We start from the raw sequence: 7677 nt of genomic DNA on the forward strand, positions 1-7677 counted from the left end.
CACACACACGGTATAGCCTAAGCTTGACCGAGGATGCAATTGCGCGTGGCCAAGGCCAACGCAACACGCGTCCGACACACAATGTAATATATAATAAATATATAATTACACAATAATACAATATATATAGAATATATATATAAAAAAAACCCACACAGTAAATAATAAAAGAACAGAGGAAAGACGGGGAGACCACGAAGAACGCAATGCCGAAGCAAAGCGAAAAGGAATATATAATGTAAACACAAAATATATCCTAAAATAATACAAATACACAATAATAACAATAATAACTGAAATAAACTCGGAGAAGGGGATAAACCAGCTTCTCAAGCCTAAGCTTAGTGAGTACAATCAGTTAAATTAGCTCTAAGTCCTACCGCTACTGATGCTGAAGGCAAAAGAGGAAGTGACTCTCCGCGCGCTGCGTATAGTAAGCTCCCAAGGGGGCGGGCTTACACGGCAGCTTGCGCGGAGGCCTATCGGCAGCTTTGACATAAAGCTCAGCCAATCCCTACTGCCTGACGGCAATGTCCCATACCTTGATGGTTATTTTCGACTTGAAAGGGAACTAAGACTACCATACCAATTAAAAATGAAAGTGCAAAAGCATCTGCAATATTTCTCCAAATAAAAACGTCTCAATATAGAATCAAGGTCTCCTGAAAAAAAAAAGTCTTCAAAATAAGTAGTTGTGTGCTCATGAAAAATAAACACTGAAGACAATGAGCCTTATTAACAATGCCCTACTGTACATATGTAAATAGCTATAAATTATGACAGGCATTACCAAATTTTAGTGTTAGTATAATATACTAAGCTGGAATGCTTAGTATAAAATGTTCAAAAAAACATATAGTAAAAAACAAAATAATAAATCTGTTTCACCTTTACTTACCATGCTTACCCATGTGTGTAACTCTGCAAATGGAGCACATATACTCCTCCATACTGATGAGGTCATCTCGCTGTAGATCTTCACACTGGCCATGGAACCATTCGCCACACCTCCCGCATTCCACCAGCAGCTCCAGTCCAATCCTGTATGGTCTCCTGCATGTGCAGTAGACCTCCACATCACAGAAATGTACCTCTGGGAGGGGAGTTCTCTCACAGCTCGGGAAAGGAGTAAGAGATCCAGCTACAAAACAAGAAAAAAGATGATCACGAATTTGCTTTTGATCATAACATAACTTACCTGGCTCTTCACCCATGCAGAGTGCGAGGCTGTTTGCGATGGTAAACAGTCCACAGTCACTACATCCCTGCTGCTGCTGTACATGTGGCCACACGATCCAAACTGTCTTTCCACTGTACTGCAGCAGTGATACAACCTGGGAACAGAAATCATGGTTATTATTAATTCCCAAAGAGTCAAACACATTTAAATGGGGCACCCTTTTTTTTTGGGGGGGGGGGGGGGGGGCAGTCATTGTTGTCAATGGGTGTTGCATCTTTTTGTACTGGAAATTGTCCTGATGCACCTATCTGTACAAAACATAGCAGATTTCCACCCCCTGTGGATGACACATTAATCACATTACAGATGGATGTCATGTGACAATGTGACACTAGCTCTAATTAGTCTGTAAACTGCAACCTGTTGTCAAATGATGTTTTGAGAGCACGTGCTTACAATCTGTTTAACTGGCTATCAAGAAAGTTTGTTACCAGACTAAGCTCTTAGTTTTCTACATATTACAGACTGTGTTTAAATTCTGTTTGTTCTTCCATTCTTTGTCTGACCTCACTATAAAAGTTTAATGATGTAATACTCACCGATCATGTACCATGGAGAAACAACTTTGATTGGCTTCAGTTCTGGGGCAACAGTCTTCACCCTCTCAAATCTCTGGCATGCTTCACAATTCAGGATCTTAAGGGAAACAGTAATGATGAAACAAGTAATACTTAAATCATGAATGGAAAAGCGACAAAAAGCAAAAAAAATAAGGTTTTTAAAAAATAAAAAAGTACCCATTGCTCCACGTCCTTTACAATCCCTTTCCAGTAAAATCGTTGAATGATTTTCCCCATCATTCTCTTCATCCCAAAGTGTCCTGTGTGAACTTCATTGCGAATGGCAGTCTTCTCCTCTTCATCGGTCACAACCCTACGGAAACACTCTCCATTCTTCTCAGGGACATACAGGTACTTACCTGACAGATAAAACATAAGTAAAGATAATACTACAATAAATACTTCAATGAGTGGAGGTTTTTAAATGAATGTTTTTAAAAAGAATGAGCCAAAACCTATTCAAAAGAATCAGAACCACTGACAATACTGACATGTGGAAAACTGTCTCTGCCCTTTATAATGGTCATTTCTTAGACTCTTAAACCCGGAGATTTACCTTTCACTCCCGAGTCCTTGTGCACTTTCGCACTTCAATGAAAACAACACACTCGCTGGTCCCTGACGTCAGCCACGCACTGAGTCCGTGTTACAGTGATGCAGTATGGAAGGGCCAAAGTCAATCAAATTAGCGTTTTTTTTTTGTTTTGTTTTTTTTGGAGGAGGGAGGACTAACGAGCGGGAGGGGCGGGGGGCTTGAGAGAGTTAACCCTTTGTGGAGCAGATAAAATGACTTGACAAAAGACGTTTAAGATTTATCAAAATTATTGGTAGGGACAATTCAACGGTCCCTTGACATTGGTAGGGACATGTCCCTACCATCCCTATCTAAATCTACGCCGGTGCCGGAGGTCCATTATTATTATTATTATTTATTTCTTAGCAGACGCCCTTATCCAGGGCGACTTACAATCGTAAGCAAAAACATTTCAAGCGTTACAATACAAGTAATACAATAAGAGCAAGCAATACAATAACTTTTGTTCAAGTAAAGTACAAGTTTGACAAACCACAATTCAATAATACAGCAGGTAATAGTGATAGTTACATCAGGATGTGAGTAAATACAAAGTACTACAGGTTAAAAACTTGGCAGATTACAGTATTCTGAAGTACAGGATTAAATGCAGTAAAATAGGGGCTGATAAGAGCAAAATAAAGCACATTTACATGAAGGGTGATAGTGTCCCAGGATACAAACAGAGGAGTTCTACAGGTGCTCTTTGTGCTCTTTGAAGAGGTGAGTCTTAAGGAGGCGCGGGAATGTGGTCAGGGACTGGGCAGTCCTGACATCTGTAGGAAGGTCATTCCAACACTGCGGAGCAAGGGTGGAGAAGGAGCGGGCTTTGGAGGCAGGGGAGCGTAGCGGTGGTAGAGCTAGTCTTCTAGTGCAGGCGGAGCGGAGAGGTCGAGTGGGGGTGTAGGGAGAGATGAGGGTCTGGAGGTAGCTGGGTGCAGACTGGTCAAGGCATCTGTCCATGCAATTTATATATAGGACAGTCTTAGGTCGCCTGCGGATACATTAGTCCAATCAATGCGTCTGAACCTGGTGTGTAATCCCAAGGTAACTGCTCACAGTTAACACGTTTTAATAGACAGATTTATATATATATATATATATATATATATATATATATATATATATATATATATATATATATATATATATATATATATATATGTATTTGCATGCCCCGGTAGCTAAATGCTTAGTTACGGCGCTGGGCAAAACCAAAGCCCATGGCCAGTATACAATATTTTTCTGTATGCATTATTTTCTGTTGAGCACTACTGACACCGTTGAAACGGTGAGTCTTAGGTCGCCTGCAGATACATTAATCCAATCAATGCGTCTGAACCTGGTGTGTAATCCCAAAGTAACTGCTCACAGTTAACACGTTTTAATACGTTAATTCACGTTTTAAGTAATACAGTGTCCCCTTCAGACATGTTAAAGGAGAAATTCGGAAATAACATACAAAACTATTTCTCCTTTAACATGTCTGAAGGGGACACTGTATTACTTAAAACGTGATTTAACGTATTAAAACGTGTTAACTGTGAGCAGTTACCTTGGGATTACACACCAAGTTCAACCGCATTGATTGGACTAATGTATCCACAGGCGAGCTAAGACTCACCGTTTCAACGGTGTCAGTAGTGCTCAACAGAAAATAATGCATACAGAAAAATATTGTATACTGGCCATGGGCTTTGGTTTTGCCCAGAGCCGTAACTAAGCATTTAGCTACCGGGGCATGCAAATACATATATGTGTTGTTCGTAACATTCTGAACTACAGAAGAGTCAGGTTCGGTTTCTGTTGATGTCTCTGGCGTTGGAGGTTTAGCTTTTTTGTTGTAGAAAAACTCCAAACGTAGCTGTCTTTTTGCCATTTTAACAGGGCTCAAATTCACTCCGTTTTAGCACATATTTTCGCTGACTGAAAAAGTGAAAGTCTCACACGAGAACAAATATAACGGTGAAGGGTCTTAGACACTCTTTGTTATGTTATTATGTTTTGAAAGTTTGAAATAAACTGCGCATTTTTAAATAATAAACCCTGGCAACAGTGGCGTAGACAGGATTTTTTTTCGGGAGAGGGTGGCAATGGTAACTTTTTTAAGGTGAATAGTCACAGTGGTGAAATTGGCAACCTGATTTCTTATTAGTGCATTGACGTTTTATTGTCGAAAACTAAAGAACTTTTTTTTAAAAAAAAGAAGATCCAATAACCAAATACACTGTTGTGCAAAATAGTTAAAAAGAGAGATTCAGTTCAGAACACTTCCGTTTAAAAACAAAAAAGGAAATACGAAGCAAAGGACTTGAACTTTTAACATGCGCATCAGATTTCAATTTCACATTTTGATAATAAGTAACTATATATAATTTCATTCGTACTTATGGTTGTTTATTTCACATTTGGTGTTCAAAGCAAAGCAACCCATTTTATTTAATTTCACAAATCCTGGCTAATGTAATTACTCTTTGACTGACGCAGGACTGCCGATGGTACCTAATCTTCTGGAGGTTCGGGAGAGGAGGGACTTGTGCACACAGTTGCATTAACTACATTGTATAACTACAGCGCCTTTAAACACAAAAAAAAATGTACAAACAGCTGATCCAACAAAAAAACTTGGGTTGATTGACAGCAAATCCAACCACTCATTTTTTTTTTGGTATCACACTGCACTGACATTCGCTGACGGACACGTTGTAGCCTAAACAAATAATCAGAATGAAAACAAGTAGGTAACCGAACTCAGGAATTGAAACAGTTTTGCCGGTTTTCTCTCAGCAGCGTCCAGAACTGTTTTCATTCTGATTTATTTCTTTAGTTATTCAATTAATAACAGGTTGTACATTTACCACCACTCCATCTCCAAGACCTGGATGGACTTGGTTACCGTCCCTTGATGAAGCTGGCTGCATAATCCGTGAAAAATGATAATCTTATTAGTAGGCTGGCTGCTGGAGAGGTCAGCTGGCAATAAGATATGTCATGAGGCGAGTGCATTCTATGTAAATACATAGGCTACTCATTACAAAGTAGATGTCCTCTACCACATCTATATGTGTAGTAGCTAGGCTACATAGCATATACAGTAATCATAGCCTATATGTTTCATGCATCTGTGTTTGGGGTTGAGCAAGTACAGCTTGCTTATGTATTCTCATTGGTTGATAGCAACGCGGTAAATAAAAAGTTCTTTCCGTGAGCGAAAAGAAAAATCAGCGCCGCCCATGCCACGTCCGCCCCGCTATAATGGGAAGCGAAAAATATAACAATATTGGAATTTCTTACACATGTTTCAGTGTGAACGATCCTAACACAGTGGCTAAGCCACTGCCTGGCAGAAATCTGGGGGGGCACGTGACCAGGCGTGCCCCCCCTATGCGTCGCCACTGGTACTGGGAACGAGACTGAAGAGAAATCGGGACGTGAGGAGTTGAAGACGACCAGCTGAGCGGCGTTGGTTGGAGAGAAGTGAAAAGCACGAGCACTTTGAGAGAGAGAGAGCTGCCCGAGACGCTGGATTGGGAGTTGTGGGTCGTCATCCATCAGCTAAGTGTTTTGTTGTGGTGCATTATGCTTGAACTATAGTAGTTACACACCTTCTCATTGAGTTATTGTTACTTTTTATTATAACTTATCAGCGGAGTCTTTTCCCTGTTCCCTGCTTTACATTACAGCCAGAATTAAACTGATGCAGGGCTGTATTTTACTGCTACAAATGCTGGTAGATTATACTTGGCTGCTACACTAGACAATGCTGCTAAATTGTATCTGCTGCTAAAAATATATAACGTTTCAGGACTGTATCTGTTGCTAAACTACATAAAGCTGCTAGGTTGTATATGCTATTAGGTTATATCTGTTGCTAGATTATACTGTGCATTTATATATAGATCTAGATATCTGTGTATTGGCATATGGTTATAGATATGTGTTTGTGATTAATTTTAACTAGTAATTTGTTTAATAGTAATCTCTCTGGTTTTATTATACTATTTTAATTTGTTGGATAAAGCAGTAGATGAATTGGAATGTCTTGAAGTGCACTGATCTTTTGCTTTATTTTTATTAGGAAACCTGTGTCGTGTGCAATATCTTTTAGATCGAGACTGGAGGCCTTGCTCGGTTGCAGATTGAAACGTTCTTTCTCCATTCAATTGATTCTGGGGAAGGCTTGGTGCTATTAGTCTGTTGGCTTGGACTCGGTGGTGGAGTGGCGCCCCCTGTTGGGAAAGGGATAATTGAGCAGTTTTGAAATTTGGGGTGGCAGGAGATTGGAACCACGTCCCCTACCGACAATCCAGCCAGTGCAAGTGCAATATTGAATAAGGACTGGTCATGCACATTTTACTGTATTACTTTGACTTTTCTTGTTGGTGACGAGGTGTGCTATATTAATGCCAAGTTTTGACTATTTCCTGTTTTTAATAAAGAATTGCATATTGCTACTTCTCTGTGTTCTTTGATGTGGGCTAGTTGCTGTCCCCCTTTGTTGATAATTCGAACCTGTGTCAATGAAAGTAGAAGGTAATTTATAATAGAACAGAATTCCTTATTTTCTTTAAACATAAGGTGGCGTAGTCTGGCTATATTTATTTCGGGGGCGCGACACATGCCCCGGTAGCTGCGATATGGAGTCTTTCCATCCACCTCCGGTTGCTTCAACCAGAGGTGCATGCAATTTATATATATATATATATATATATATATATATCTATATTTGCATGCCCCGTTAGCTAAATGCTTAGTTATGGCTCTGGGCAAAACCAAAGCCCATGGCCAGTATACAATATTTTTCTGTATACATTATTTTCTGTTGAGCACTACTGACACCGTTGAAACGGTGAGTCAGGTCGCCTGCGGATACATTAGTCCAATCAGTGCGTCTAAACCTGGGGTGTAATCCCAAGGTAACTGCTCACTGTTAACAGGTTTGAAGACGTTAACTCACGTTTTAAGTAATAGTGTCCCCTTCATACATGTTAAAGGAGAGATTCGGAAATAACATTCAAAACTATGCGCGAGTAAATACCATCCTAACTCCTAATATCCCCAAAAAAAATAAAAAAACTGCTTTTGCTCCACAGATCTTGACACTGACAGTTGGAGTTCGTTGGCGCCATCATACAATTGTAATCAAATCATTTTTCTTTTTACAGTACAAATTTGTAATACTGTGTTTTTTCCCCCTCAGAAAACTACATTTATCAATCGATATGGATAACTTGAGAGCGGTATATCGCTACCTCAGCACAGGTGAGTATCCTGAAAAAGCCACCAAAGAAGAGAAGAGGGGT

The 7677-nt window shown here is 39.8% G+C and overlaps 1 long non-coding RNA gene across 1 annotated transcript; it reads right to left on the reverse strand.

Annotated features, from left to right (window-relative positions):
- Positions 1-561: 561 nt before the first annotated feature.
- Positions 562-2185, reverse strand: LOC131732482 (uncharacterized). The gene is made up of 3 exons (XR_009325551.1): positions 1978-2185; positions 1780-1876; positions 562-1334 (listed from the first exon to the last, which is right to left on the reverse strand). It is a non-coding gene; the product is annotated as an uncharacterized LOC131732482 (long non-coding RNA).
- Positions 2186-7677: the final 5492 nt, after the last annotated feature.

Source organism: Acipenser ruthenus, unplaced genomic scaffold (genome assembly GCF_902713425.1).
Source record: "Acipenser ruthenus unplaced genomic scaffold, fAciRut3.2 maternal haplotype, whole genome shotgun sequence".
In the NCBI taxonomy this organism is placed as follows: Eukaryota; Metazoa; Chordata; class Actinopteri; order Acipenseriformes; family Acipenseridae; genus Acipenser; species Acipenser ruthenus.